At 43.9% G+C, this 16,395-nt stretch overlaps 1 protein-coding gene across 2 annotated transcripts in view; it reads right to left on the bottom strand.

Annotated features, from left to right (window-relative positions):
- Window positions 1-4,667, bottom strand: part of LOC146783521 (uncharacterized) — a 327,300-nt gene extending 322,633 nt beyond the window's left edge. For both annotated transcript variants that reach the window (XM_085633493.1, XM_085633494.1), the window contains exon 1: window positions 4,531-4,667. The gene's annotated coding sequence lies outside the window, so the exon portion shown is untranslated. The remainder of the gene's footprint in view (window positions 1-4,530) is intronic.
- Window positions 4,668-16,395: the final 11,728 nt, after the last annotated feature.

Here is a 16,395-nt window from a genome sequence, read left to right as displayed (position 1 = left end):
AATGCGAGACCTATTGGCTATGCCAATGCTTGTTTTGAATGGTATTTAGTTTGTGGCTGTGCAGGGGTTTTTTCAGTGTTTATATGTTTATACTGGTGAGGTCTATTTTTCCTTCCGGTGGGGTTTTATCAGTTATTATAGGTTTAAACCTACAACTTGTCAGCCAAGGCATCTCTCTGAAGAAGCTCTCCCTGGCCATTTGTAAACATAACAAGCATTTGCAATGCAATAGGTCTCACATTTAGGCGAGTTTAAGCGATTGGCATTGTAAATGACAATGCCTTTTATTTATGTTTAAAAAACGAAAACAAAAATAAAAGGCATTGTCATTTACAATGCCAATAGCTCAAACTCGTGTACATGCGAGGCCTATTGCATTGCAAATGCTTGTTTAGGGGATGTAGACCTGTAACTGTACACTTTTGAGTAACTTTACACTCAGATGTTGTGAATAGCCAAAACTAGTAATGTTACTCAAAAGTGTAAGAGTAACTTACACAAGTGAATTACTGACAAGTGTAATTTACCTTTGTAAACAGCTCCTTAAGTGATTGTGAACCTGGTGCCACAGTTCCAAAAGTCAGCAGCTCTGGCCATTAGGCCACATCTCCTATGATCTTTATACAGTGCTTAATAATGTGCTTGTGCAGTTTTTAAGTGGTGTTAAAAAAGAGGTTTCTACTACCCAGTTTAAAGGTACTCAATTTAGTGACCTTGGAGGGATGAAAGACTGATTGTGCCCTGCTGGATTCAAATTTGTCAGTACAGTAAGGTGTATTTCATTGGCAAGTGCACAGCTATCCAGCCAGAATTTTCTAAATGGTTCTAATGCACAGAAAAGCACAATGCTTCATGTACCCGGTTTAAATAATACTTTAGCCAAGGGAGTTCTTCAGAACACCGGTTTTATTTTACTGCTGCAAATGTCACATTTCCACAATGAAAAGATGCACTTACATTTGGTGTGCTCTAAATGTGCACAATAAAGTTCAAAAGAAAGCTTACAGCAACATTTTCAGGAGGAAAATCCCACCATCGCTATGTGGTTTTGGGGAAACGGAGAAGCAGAAACATACAGTTAAACATATTGCTTGAAACAATACATCTGTTCCCTCAGCACCTCCCATGAGATCAGTTTCAGGGAGGCATAGAAAGACGCGTAGGCACCAACATACAGAACACATCAGTATTTCCAAGTTTCCCTTTCACTTCCTTCCGGGAGGCATGAACAGATTAGAACACCAGACTGCTCTTTTATTCCACCAGGCTTTTCCCTGAGGGGCTGACTTTTGAAGGCAAGGGGGCACTGCTGGTGCTCCTATTACATTCTCCATCTCCCCCGGGATAATTATAGCAGGCAGTCACGGTGCTTGCTTTAGGGCAGAGACAGAAAGGCAACAAAGGCGCGCCTTGCGCTAAAAGTGGGAGGGTTGAGGAGAGCACACAAAGCGTTTCCCTTGCGGGAGCGAGCCAGGGGCACCATGTGTTTGCAAGTTAATTACAAACATATGGTGTCAAAGCTCGCTCCCGCAAGGGAATCGCCACACGTGCACGCGTTGCCATTGAAGGCAATACAACGCGTGCACGTTTTTGGGACACAAACTGCATCGATGGCTAAAGGCCTTTTTCCAACCGCGCTTGCGTGCTGCTAGGCGAGACCTAAAAATGAGTACCCATACGGGGCTCCTTATTCTGGGCCTTCTGTTTGACAATATCTATGAATCTAGCTCCTTTCCTCTGTCTCCTAGACCATTACTGTGAGGCCCCAGGGATCGAGAGGACTAGGGCTCTGCATCTGAATGCAACCCTGCTGGCCTTCTACCTGCCACCCCATGGAATCAGCTTTCACAAAAAAACTGCCCCTGAATGGTTAATACTGACTTTGAGGTGCCTCTGCCTGAAAGTGAAGGGTGTTGTGGTAGTGCAGAAAGTTAAAAAAGAAACCAGCCTTCTTACCAACCATTGATTGATAGAGTCACTTAAATCCAGGGCCACTGGAATTATGAGTTTCTGCAGCAGCGTTTTCCACATAAATATCAGTTTATTGCCTTTGCTACATAATCTGCAGATTTCAACAAAGAAAACTTGATTCTAGCTCAAACGGAACAAAAGTTACTTAAAGAGTGATAAAATGTTGCGGAGCAGTGGATGGTGCTTTCTGCCTTAGGCTGGGACTAAACGCAGCAGCAAGCAAAGGTGAATTATGCTGCATAATATGTGATAGCATTACTGCATTTTTTTGCAATATTTACACTTACTACTGTCCTGGCTTTTATTGGCCATCATAAGTACCACATTAACACCACATATGGCAATAAGCAAAAGATAGGTGACCAAACACAGCTGTTTTCTCCAAAAACTAACGTCTGCTAAAATGCAGACTTAGCTATACTTACCATTGGGGGTGGATTTTGCTGATACAACCACAGGGTCGCATCAGCAAGGTTATGGCAATTTTTCATGGAACATCGCTGGAAAACATCGCTATCGCTGGGAAATTATCGTCATTGCGCTATGCGTTGTTAATACAACGCTAGCATGGCGATAATTTCCTGCGATAGCCAGCGATAACATTTTTCTCGCTAAGAGCGGCCAGCGATAATTATCACTGCCGCTTGTTAATATGCCCCTTAGTTTTTAGAAACATTCATGGCTTATTCCCGAACAACAATTCCTTTAGTGAACTAAGAGGAGTCAGTAGTCACAAAAATCCTAAACGTGACCTAGATTCTTATTATAGATGGAGCAACATTATAGTCTTTTACATCAAAGAAAAGAGGTGCTTGTACAGCGCACATCCTGAGTTCAAGTATTTAAAAGTGCTCTCCTGTGTGATAATAAAGAAAAAAGAGGCTATTGGGAATAAAATATTTGCCTTGGATCACAAACTTCGGACAAGCAGAGAATCCGGTATTGATTCTAGGTTATCTGGTTTCACATTTTGAAATTCAGCCTTATCTCGGTCTCTCCCGTTTGCATCAAAAGTCACAGTTTTGTCTTTCATTAGAAAAAGTCCAACACAGAAATAGCTAACCCGGCTCAGGGACCCAGACCCAATTAACCAATGACGAATTTAGTTGTGGGGTGTAACACCCCAAACACCTCCAATGAAGTTATGTTCCGGGGCCAGAGGTTAAAGAATTGTGAAGTAAATGTTCTCCACTGCACATCGGAGAAGTGCACGAAACATCTATGAGAGGAGCCCCTTTCAGACTTCCTTTAACATAAGAAAAGTCAGATAAACAGGAAGGATTGGGCTCTGACTTCCAAAAACGGTCCCACCCTCCTACAGCAGAATACAACTGGAATAACTGGCGCATCCCTGCATATCAGCAGGGATGCGCCAGTTATTGTGCGCCACAGCTCCGCCACCATGGATGCGCCGCTTTACAATGCGGCGCACCATGGGGCAAAAACGGCACAGATGCGTGACGCATCTGTGCCGTAAAAGTGGCGCATTGCTGGAGTTGTGTCGCAAGCGCGACGCAGCTCCAGCAATGCTTTGGGGGGACCTATCTTCACAATGCTGCGTCAATCCTTACGCCTGCTTCAAGCAGGCGCAGGGTTTTGATGCAGCATGGGCTCAAAAGTGACTGATTGAAATCTTGTAGATTTCACTCAGCCACTTTTAGGAGGCGTTCCTGCGACGGAACGCCCCCCCCTGCACAGGTACGCCTACTGCTGGCGCAGGACTTTACAACGTGACGCATCTCCCAGATGCGTCACGTTGTAAATACCCCGCAGCATGGCGCAGGATTTGCGCAGGCGCTGCGTCACAAAAGTGACGCAACGGCGGCGTAAATGAGGCGCAAGGGCCTCATAAATCTGCCCCATGATGTTTATGATAGGACATATTGTTATGAACGCTACTCACTTAAGTATTCTCCTACCTGCTTTCGTAGAACTGAAAAACGTATTGTGGAAATCAAATACATCATTTTTCGGATGAGATTTCACGCCGTCATGATTTTGGGTTATAAACACTCGTTTACAGCTAATTGTATTTACTCGCTTACAACTAATTTTATTTACAGGTTATGTTTTAATGCACGTATAATTTATTGTAAATTCAGTACTTAGGGAGCAATGGGTTGTATTCGTTTAATCTGTCTCCGGATAGTCGAGTTATCATAGTGGTGTTAAGCAGATCAATCAGTGAAGTTTGCAAGAGCCCAGTCTATGCGTAGTAACTGTAGGGGGCGGGGTTGCTCAGGCAAAACCTGCAAATAGCCAATTAAAGAAGACTTCCGGGGGTCTACCTGAGAGTCGTAATTTAGGCAATTGTAATGTATGTCAGTCTTCAACTGTCTATCTCACCTTTGATACGTCAAAAGGGGCTTAGCATAGAGACAACGCGCATGTTTCGCCTTAGAAACAGTGATCACCCTTGGAATTCGATCAGAACTTAACTTCTACTGTCCCTATAAAACTCAACGTGGGTGGGGTCATTTCCCCTTCGGAGCGCTAGCATATTTACCCAGCATACCTCGGTAACTTTGGCCTGTAGTCCCCGGTTCCCGCTGCCCTCACCTGTAAACTGGAGCGGCTCTCCTGTCGGCTCGCGCCGGCTTGCGCTGCCGGGATTGTAACTGGATTCAATAGTACACGGTTCCCAACTCAAATTTTTTGACAATTCCAGAATGTAGCCAATCATCGCACGGGAGGAAGGCGACGCAACAATCATTGGACCCGCGTAAACCAATCAGAGTGCAGCCTTTCACCAAACACTGGCGCAACGTGACAATGGATAGTCAGATCACTAGACTAGTACTACAGGATGATCGTTCTGTTTCAAAACGCGGACGGCATAAAAGAAGGACTAAAGCTCTGTCCCTCTAACAAATGAAGCGGCCCTTTTGGTGTGTTAAGGACGAGGCCGGTAGTGGCATAGACCATAACTGAACAAGCCCGTGATGAACAAATTTCACGTGTTTTGTAGATTTATGTAGCGCGAACTCGAGCCGAAGGTATTGGGGCTATTTACACGAGCACCAGTTACATTAAACAAGAGCACGTTCTCCTGTGTTTTATTTATTTATTTATTGCAGTTTTATAGCTCGAACTTTACTTAAAGGTGTCAGAGCGCTTTACAAAACAACCAAGTAAGTTACAAAAGGTACAAAAGATAGACTAAATACTAGCAAGTTACATCCCTACAGTTACAGGTACACAAGATAGGTTGATCACGCTAACAAGTTACATTTATGCAGTTACAATGCTATCAAGTTGCATATTTACATTATAAAAAATATAAAATGTGTCAGCGTTAGGCTAAAACAGGAGTAACATGCATATTTACAAAATTGACCTCATGTGAGTGCCAGGTAAGTTACAAAAGGTACACAAGATAGACTAAACAAGCTAACAAGTTACATATATACACACAAGATAGGCTGATCACGCTAACAAGTTACATATATGGAGTTACAACACCAATTGGTTGCATATTTATATTGTTAAAAGTATGAAAGGTGTCAGCGTTAGGTTAAAACAGGATTAAAATACATCTTTACAAAGTTGACCTCATGTGAGTGCTAGATGGTTGTAATGGTCAAGAAATTAGTTGAGTTATTCCAGGAAGTCTCTTTTGAGGAGGAGAGTTTTAAGAGCTGTTTTGAAGGTACGGAAAGAGGTGGTGGTTTGGAGGGATGGAGAAAGTGAGTTCCAGATTCTGGCCGCATTACCAGAGAAGGATTGAGCCATAAATCTTTCCCTTTTGAAGCTAGGAGGTTTGAGTAGTAAGTTTTACGCATTGCATGTAGGTCTAGAGCCACCTGAGATTTTTTTAGGCATCAGTTATGGGGCAGTAAAGTGATTTGCCCAGAAAGTTGAGCTGACTCCCCAATTCCAAAGACAGCAGGTTTGGCCATAATGTCACATTCTCTGAACAACCCAGCTTGTTAAGGGTGAACCGACCCACGGGTCAGCTCTGACACTAAGAGCCCACATGCACTAGCCGAACCTTGAATATTTTTTACATCTAAATCATGTCTCAAACAACATGTTAAAATGTTATCAGTATACTTTACAACATTTTAGAACAGGAAGGTGGGAAATTTCGAAAATAAAATCTAGCTCACCTCCCTCCAAATAAAGAATACAACCAACCTCTATTACTTTAGTCCACCTTAAAAAACTAAAATGATTGCATGAAATGGTTTACTTTGAGTGCACAAAATTAATCCCAATAACACACACTAACAAATTACACTGACCTAACCATTAACCTTGGTCTTTGGAGCAGTGTGCTGCCTAGCGTAAAGCGCGTTGACAGCTCGTCAGGGGTAGTAAGCGCTATATAAATATAATTCGAATACAATATTTCCCCCATTGACTTCTACTGAAGCAGAGGGGATTTCAGTCACGAGACAGATAAAATAAATCCATTTCTGGCTCAAAAAATCAGGAGTCTCCCTCCTGAATCGAGTACGTTGGCATACATGGATCAAATTTCACCTTAATACTTTAGATTATATCACTGTGTTGAGAGTATTTATTAAAAGTGAGAGTTTTTAAACATGAACTGAGAAACATTCCTACCCTGCCTTAATGACAACTCTAGTACTGAACATCAGTTGTCATGTGTACCCTACGTGTGGCCCAGATTCTTATTAGATGAAGCAGCATTTGAAGCTTTTAAATAGAAGAGAGCACACCTTGAAAACTCATATGCTATAACAAACAAAAAAGAGGCTTGATGAAATAAAGTACTTGCTGCTCCCACAATTTGGTTGAAGCAGGAACGCCAATATTTGTCCCAGATTTTCCAGTTGCACACTGTGCTATTCAGCCACTAGACGGGTATCTGCTTCTGACATTAAACGTTAATGCTTTGTTAATAATTCGTGGATGCTGACATTAGATCCTGAGTGATCACAATTAATGAAAAAAATTGAGTGATCAATGATCCCCCCTCTTCCTGACATCCCCACTGCACACCCCCTCTCCCCTCTCCCTACCACTTACATTCTCCAACGAACTGACCCCATCATCCTCTTCTAAAATAACTAACCCCTTCCTTCCCTCCTGGATGCCACAGCCTGAATTCCCTACCCCTCCACCCTGGCTCTCCTATCGTACCACCTCCGGCCCCACCTTCACCCTCTCCTAACCCTCCTTCACAACCACCGTATTTCTCTCCAATGTTAATCTCCTATGCAGTCCTACTTCACACTGTTTATGGCCTCATATTATCTCTATCCACATCCCCCGAGTTCTCAAATCTCTTGTCCTCCATCATGCCACCACCCACGCCTAATAGCCTTAACTCTACTCATTCTAACACCATTGACCTCACCAATGGCGGCTGGTGACATTTGAAAGTGGTGAGGCGTAAAACAGTTGTTGTACTTTATTGCGGCCAGTGAGAGTAGCGAGCGAGCCTGAACCACCTACGGAGGGCTTGGGGGGGGAGGGGGTTTCCCCCCGTGAAAACTTTGAAAAAATAGTGGGCAAATGGTGCATTTTCAAGCAAATTTGAGAAAGCAGGAAGGTGTCAACCACTTTGAGGTCTGATGACAGACAAGGCACCAGAGCCAGACAGCAGGCAAAGCACTGCAAGCTCAACAAACAGTACATGTCCTTGACCAAACCAACTTAAACAGGCAGCTCGAACATGATGTCACCCACTTTGTGGGACAATACTGCATCACTGCTAGAGAGACTCGGCGAGAGATGCCGTGGGGAAAGTACCTGCAAGGGCCGGAAATGGACAACTGACCACCCAGCTAAGCAACAACAACACAGTCCTGTGTAGCGCTCATCCTTACACACAGCAAAAGACAAAGATGTTTATCTGGGACGACCTTCTCTTAATTTGACATTAACAATCATGATCCATTAGCACTGTTGACAAATTGCCCAGTTCCGAGTGAAAATGTGTTCACTCATTGTTACAATGCATTCAATCCGGCACCAAAAGTTATACAATAAAAAAGATCACGAATCTCACTTGGACTATGTCATGGTAGAGACTCGATTGTGGCCAAAGATAGTGGACCTGGAGGTATTGAACAGAATGGATAGTGACCATAATGCCCTGATGTTGAAGATGGAATCCCCTTATATCTTAAAAAGCTATAATGAAACGATTAGGGATCCTGGCCTTGTCATCACTAATAATAGGTGGCGGGTTAAGTGGGGGAATTTGCTGGAGAAGAGGGATGCACTCCCCAATTTATATAAAGTAATTCTTCCCCTCTTTATAAAGGTAAGCGATATTTTGGCACAAGCTCCGAGCCTAGATGCACCAGGGAACTTGCTTTCCGTCCATCAGGAACTGGTGGACAGTTTAGCAAGTATTCTTAACCCGATTGCTCTTCCAAATAAGACTAGGGTGCCTCTCTCCTCTTGGTATAATGTCAACTGTAGGAGGATAAAAACGGATTTGCTAAGTGCCATAAAAGATGGCACAGACAGGATGAAAATATGCTCACTTAGGACATTGTACAAAGAAGTAATGAAACAGGCTAAGATAGACTGGGATTGGGAGAGATGGCAGAACCTAGCTTCCGCGCTTGACAATAGGGAAGTACGGAGATTCTGGGCCATCGTGAATACAGGGTCTGATGAACCTCGCAATGCGATTGAAGCTAATATAGATACGGGGGTGTGGGAACTACATTTTAAAACCCTATATGCAGCGACTACTGACCTAGATTCTATGCCATTGCACATATCTATACCCGGGGAGGTGGAGGCATTGGAATTTACCCCCGAGGATGTTTTTATTGCCCTAGGGAAATTGGCGATGGGCAAAGCACAAGGTATAGATAAACTCCCTGGGGACTTGTTTAAAGACCAACCGAAGATTTGGGCGCCATACTTTTGTGCTTTATTTAATTCTATTCTGCGTGGTATGGAGGTGCCGGCTACTTGGCTGGGAGCAGAGATTATACCAATTTACAAAAAGGGCTCCCCTCTGCTCCCAGTCAATTACAGGCCCATCAGCCTCATTGATGTCCCCCAAAAAATCTTCTCACGACTCATTTTAGATCGCCTGCAGGAGTGGATCAATGAGAATGAAATCCTTTCCCCATATCAGGCTGGCTTTAGGAGGAACACATCCACCATGGACCAGATCTTCCGTTTCGTTATGCTCTATTGGAAGACGGTAATAATAGAGGGTGGCAGCCTCAACATGGTGTTTGTGGACCTCCGATCCGCCTTTGATACTGTTCCCAGGGGGAAACTTTGGGCTGTGCTACGGGACTTGGGAGTTCCGCAAGCATTGCTGGGGGTTTTAGTAAGGCTGCACGCTCAGAATTTTGCACAGGTTAGATGTGCGAGAGGAGGGATATTGTCTGCTAGGTTCCCGGTAAATAGGGGGGTCAGGCAAGGGTGCGTCCTGGCCCCAACCTTGTTTTGCTTGTATGTGAACGGAATGATCTCACACTTGGAGGCAGTGCCAAATAATGATGCACCTAGACTGGCAGGTAGGAGAGTTTCGGCAATAATGTTTGCCGATGATACTCTCCTACTCTCCAAGTCCCCCATGGGGATACAACGCATATTGAATGGTTTTAATGATTTCTGTTGTGCCCATGGATTAGAGATTAACGTAGACAAGACTAAATTTATGATATTTAATCCCCCTTCACACACTCGCCCAGCACCAATATTGGAATCGGTCAGACTGGAGAGGGTTCAGACCTTCCAATATTTAGGCGTTACGCTAAGTGAAAATCTCTCATGGGGCCCTCATCATGTCAAGTCCCAACTTAAATTGTCCCAAATTGTGGGGGGTATTCTTAAAATGACAAATGCCTCAACATAAAGGCCTATAAGTCCTGCGCTTGAAATATATAAAGCTAGGGCGAGGGCAGCAGCACTGTATGGGGGGGAACTTTGGGGGCATGCTTCCAGGCCTGAAATCTCCAAAGTGGAGAATAGATTCTTTCGGCAGTTGTTGGCGCTTCCCCAAAGTACACCCCTTCTACCGCTATGGCTTGACTTAGGTCTATTCCCCATACAGGAGGAATTATCCATAAAACCCCTTAGGTTTTGGAGGAAGTTATGGATAACCCCCGAACTTTCACAGTATAGAAGTGAATTGCAAGAAGTATTGAGCTCAAGCAAGGCAGCGAACGGATCACTGACATAATATCGACTACCAAAATATAGACATACAAAAATATCGATGCCAAAATATAGAATGCAAAAATATCGAATCCCTATCTCCAAACAGGTAAGTACAAAAATATAGAATCCAAAATATCGTTGTTAAAAATATAGTTAGTCAAAATATCGAATTTTTTAAATGTCTTAAAAGTAATGTAAAATGAATGAAATAATACATATAATTAACTGACACATACTTAAAAATACTTAAATAACATTAAAATTAATAAATAATTAATGTAAGTAAAAAAAAAAAAATTATACATATATATTAACGTAGTATTAATTAAAAATATTCAATATTTTCTGCGTAGGATAGCGGGCGGGTAAAATTTACTATTACCACTCCAGTAAGTGCAATAGTAGGGAAAGCGTTGGATAGCGGGAGGGTCAAAATTACTATTCCCACTCCAGAGAATGCAACAGTAGGGAAAGCGTTGGATAGTGGGAGGGTAAAAATTACTATTCCCACTCCAGAGAGTGCAATAATAGGGAAAGCATTGGATAGCGTAGGGGTAAAAATTACTATTCCCACTCCAGAGAGTGCAATAATAGGGAAAGCATTGGATGGCGTAGGGGTAAAAATTACTATTCCCACTCCAGAGAGTGCAACAGTAGGGAAAGCGTTGGATAGCGGGAGGGTAAAATTTACTATTCCCACTCCAGTGAGTGCAACAGTAGGGAAAGCGTTGGATAGCGTAGGGGTAAAAATTACTATTCCCACTCCAGTGAGTGCAACAGTAGGGAAAGCATTGGATAGCGTAGGGGTAAAAATTACTATTCCCACTCCAGAGAGTGCAACAGTAGGGAAAGCGTTGGATAGAGGGAGGGTAAAATTTACTATTCCCACTCCAGTGAGTGCAACAGTAGGGAAAGCGTTGGATAGCATAGGGGTAAAAATTACTATTCCCACGCCAAAGAGTGCAACAGTAGGGAAAGCATTGGATAGAGTAGGGCTAAAAATTACTAATCCCACTCCAGAGAGTGCAACAGTAGGAAAAGCGTTGGATAGCGTAGGGGTAAAAATTACTATTCCCACTCCAGAGAGTGCAACAGTAGGGAAAGCGTTGGATAGCGGGAGGGCAAAATTTACTATTCCCACTCCAGTGATTACAACAGTAGAGAAAACGTTAGATGGCGTAGGGGTAAAGATTACTATTCCCACTCCAAAGAGTGCAACAGTAGGGAAAGCGTTGGATAGCGTAGGGATAAAAATTACTATTCCCACTCCAGAGAGTGCAACGGTAGGGAAAGCGTTGGATAGTGGGAGGGTAAAAATTACTATTCCCACTCCAGAGAATGCAACAGTAGGGAAAGCGTTGGATAGCGGGAGGGTAAAAATTACTATTCCCACTCCAGAGAGTGCAATAATAGGGAAAGCATTGGATAGCGTAGGGGTAAAAATTACTATTCCCACTCCAGAGAGTGCAACAGTAGGGAAAGCGTTGGATAGTGGGAGGGTAAAATTTACTATTCCCACTCCAGTGAGTGCAACAGTAGGGAAAGCGTTGGATAGCGTAGGGGTAAAAATTACTATTCCCACTCCAGTGAGTGCAACAGTAGGGAAAGCATTGGATAGCGTAGGGGTAAAAATTACTATTCCCACTCCAGAGAGTGCAACAGTAGGGAAAGCGTTGGATAGCGGGAGGGTAACATTTACTATTCCCACTCCAGTGAGTGCAACAGTAGGGAAAGCGTTGGATAGCGTAGGGGTAAAAATTACTATTCCCACTCCAAAGAGTGCAATAGTAGGGAATACGTTGGATAGCGTAGGGGTAAAAATTACTATTCCCACTCCCGAGAGTGCAACAGTAGGGAAAGCGTTGGATAGCGTAGGGGTAAAAATTATTATTCCCACTCCAGTGAGTGCAATAGTAGGGAATACGTTGGATAGCGTAGGGGTAAAAATTACTATTCCCACTCCAGTGAGTGCAATAGTAGGGAAAATAATAAATTAATATATTATTAAAAATAAATGAATTATTAATACCAAAAAAAGTATTAAAATTAATTACCAATCACACAATATTTAATAATTAATTAATTATAAAGACCAATACATTTTTGATTAATTAATTACCTATTAATAATTAATTAACAACCAATTATTTTTCTATAACAAACATTAATAAATGCAAATAATACCAATTAATAATTAATTAATAATATATTAATTATCAATATACACAAATTATTTAAATAATACATTTTTTAGAATTAAATTACTTCCCACCCTATTCCCCTATAAACCCACAACCCGCTACAGAAGTAAAACGCAAAATTAAATTAAAAATAATTAATAATTCCTATAAATTATTATTTAATGTACTATAATTAAATTACTTCCCACCCTACTCCCCTATAAACCCACAACCCGCTACGGAATTAAATTACACAAAAATGAAATAACATAAAATTCATTACTTTAAAAATATTCTAACATACATTCCAATATTAATACATACTTTTAACACATATACTAACACTTAAAACACTATAAAAAAATTTGATATTTTTAACTACTATATTATGACTGTCGAAATTACTTACTTCTATATTATTTAAATCGATATTTCTTACCTGATTTTCGATATTCTTCACCACTATATTTTGGCAATTCGATATTCTGTCCATTCTATATTAAAAACTCGATATTCTGTCCAGTCGATATATTTTTTTCGATATTATGTCTATTTACCGCAGCGAACATACCATGGCTTACATTTGTTAAACAAGAACTGCTGACAATGGGTCTCCCAGCCTTGTGGCATAATCCAGTTAAGGCCTGTAGGGAGGTTTCAGGCAAAACATTAACGGAGCGCTATAGGTCGCGTTGCAGCGGTATATGGCTGCACGACTCTCGAAATGGCACCATGGTAAAATCATTTTTAGAAATTAAATCTGTATTTGCCTTTGAAGATTTTTTGAATGTTATCCACCCTGTTGTGGCCAGGAAGCTGTATATACAATGGAGGTTTGGCTCACTCCCAATAGGGTGTCTCACAAGCAAATGGTCATCGTCTAGGGACACCCAATGCCCAGGCTGTGGAGCTGAAAAAGAGAATGAATGCCATATTTTATTCTTTTGCCCTGCTTATAGTAGAGCTCGGAAGTTCTGGATTGTACCAATCTGCAAAAACCTGGGCTTCCAGAAATGCTCAGCTGCATTATTTTTTTTTAAATCAGACACTGTAGGATATATTGTGTTTGCCCTATCGAAGTTTCTGCTCGCTATGTGGTCTAAAAGAAGTTTTTTAATAGTGAATAGCGGCTAGCGTCTAGGGGTTTATACTGGATTTTGAACCTGTATGTATTGTTTTAATGTCCTATTATCTTATTGTAATGATAGTTTTAATTGTATCTTTTACGGCTGGAGTATTGCCGAAATAAAGTTTAAATGAATGAATGATATACGACTTTTCTGTCACTTTGGAAGCAGCAATCCATTCTATCCAATCAGCAATGCACAAACAACCTTTCAATAAACAAATGCCTTATTTCATTTAACTGCAAGTAAACCGCTTGGATTTCATGGGGCAGTGAGCAGACATCATTTGACTTTCTGTTGGTAGTTTATAGCAGATTGTAGACCTATATGGGGGGTTAGATTGTAGGTTATGGTGCCGATTACGATCCGGTAAAAAAATTCCCCGTACGACTCGTATCCGGTCTTTTTACCGTACGAATCGTACAAATGCCGTACAAACTGCCAATTACGATACGCATGGGAAAAAGTCCATACGAATCGCATTGGGAATTATTCCCCACACGTCCTCGGGTCGGAAAATGTGTCCGACACGTTTTACCGTACAAATGTGAAAAGTGAAGTCCGACCGCGGAATTACGATCCATCCCGTGCGTCCGATGTTACAACCGTATGGAAAAAACACCGTCCGCACCGAACTCCCATAGCAACCATGGAGACATGTGCCCGCATACGCGCCCAACACTCCCCCCAGCCCTCCTATGTACGAGTCGAATCCCCACCCGTGTATGTACACCTGTGTATGTACGAGACGTACCCCCACCCGTGAATGTATGGAGCGTACACCCACCCCAACCGTGAATGTACGACCTGTACCCTCACCCGCATATGCATGGAGCGTACCCCCACCCCAACTGTGTATGTACGGACCGTACCCCCACCTGCGTACGTATGGAGCGTACCCCCACCCCAACAGTGTATGTACGACCCGTACCCCCACCCCAACCATGTATGTACGGACCGTACCCTCACCCGCGTACGTATGGAGCGTACCCCCACCCCAACAGTGTATGTACGACCCGTACCCCCACCCCAACCGTGTATGTACGGACCGTACCCCCACCCCAACTGTGTATGTACGACCCGTACCCTCACCCGCGTACGTATGGAGCGTACCCCCACCCCAACAGTGTATGTACGACCCGTACCCTCACCCGCGTATGCATGGAGCGTACCCCCACCCCAACCGTGTATGTACGACACGTACCCCCACCCGCGTATGCATGGAGCGTACCCCCACCCCAACATTCTAAGTACGGAGCGCACCCCAGGCCCCAACACCAGCACCTTCACACAACATCGCGCATGTACGAGTCGTACCAAGCCAGACACAAGGACAGCACTGTACAACAAAATTCCCGAAGTACACACCGTACACACGCTAAAAACGCACGTACACAACCAGGACAAAGCAAAACAACACAAGAATACACCATTCGAATGGCACAAAGCCACAAAACATGTCCAACAAGCACAAAAACAACACATTCACTGACCTGCAACTGCCAAAATCCCAAACAGAGGCCCAAAACACAACCACTCCTTATAACACACCCACCCAAACTTCAAACACAGCCACACCCACCAATGGACCAATAAAAAGGGCCCATACACACAAACCATGAGCCTTTGCAACAGACTCACTGCTGCCAGACCCCACAGACAACCTACAGCACCATACTCGAACCTTTACTACACCTTACACTTGCACACCTTCACACACACACCTTCACAAACACCCCCTCATCACATTCACACACACACCTGCACAACTACACCCACACACCCACAACCATCCACACCCCCCCCACCATCCACACCCACACCCCTCACCATGCCCACTAACAAGAATCCAAAGTTCACTAGCCGAGAGTTGGAGGTCCTTGTCGACGAAATCCTCAGAGTCGAGCCACACCTCTTTGGAACATTGGTCAGACAGACCTGCATGTCCGAAAAAACATCCATGTGGCAGAGGATTGTTGATGCTGTGAATGCTGTTGCGGCCACCAGAAGGACCAGGCATGAATGCCAAGCCAGGTGGTACGATCTGCGGAGGAGGGTCCGAGCCAAAATGACCGACGACCACAACCAGGCCAACGTCACTGGAGGAGGGCCGCCCCGCAGACCCGTACTCTACCATCCCTGGGAGGAGAGTGTGATGGCCATACTGCCGGTGGTGTCAGTGGACGGATTAGACGGACTCCGAGACCCGGGTGAGTACACAAACAACTCACCTCACATGGGGGAACGTCATCCACAACCAAACTCACAAACAGGCACGCAACCACCCCAAGCTATCGCATGACTCAACCACACTCCATGAACACGCACATGCCACTGGCGCCACCATGCCCCATGCACCCAGCTGGACAATCCCAAGTCACAGGCCACAGAAAACACCAACACAAGACACGGTAAGCTGGATGGCGGGAGTGTGGGCCACAAAAATCACATAGTGCAACTCAGAAGCAGACAACAATGCCCCCTGCCCATATGGCCTAGGTCACAGCCAGACAAACAGTGTGTCCCCACACAGGAAAGACTTGCCAGAAAATGGCGGACGCCTTGCATTAACACATGGGGGTGACGGCACGTTTTTGCACATGACAGCAGCTAATGAACAGCCAACACTGTGAAAGAGTGGCAGCACACACCACCACAGCAGCAGCGCAGACACAGACACTACACCCAATGGGTGCCTGGAGATCAGAAACAAACTCACATCAACAAGCCAAGGGCCATTCAAAGATCTGCAAAAAGTGTGTGCCTAGGAAGCTGGGCTGAGGTGACAGAGGGTGACACACAGAGGGAGGGAGAGGGGGAGAGAGAGGGAGGGAGACACAGGGAGACGGACAGAGGGAGGAGGCTGACACACAGAGGGAGGGAGAGGGGGACAGAGAGGGAGTGAGAAAGGGTCACACAGGGAGACCAATTCAGCCTTGGGGGGTGTGGGAATGTCTGCTCGTCAGCAGGTGGAATGCGTGCATGTAGACAAGGGTGGCCAGTGCCTC

Source organism: Triturus cristatus, chromosome 11 (assembly GCF_964204655.1).
Source record: "Triturus cristatus chromosome 11, aTriCri1.1, whole genome shotgun sequence".
In the NCBI taxonomy this organism is placed as follows: domain Eukaryota; kingdom Metazoa; phylum Chordata; class Amphibia; order Caudata; family Salamandridae; genus Triturus; species Triturus cristatus.
The sequence above is the reverse complement of the archived record's forward strand: the minus strand, read 5'-3'. Positions and strand labels throughout refer to the sequence as shown.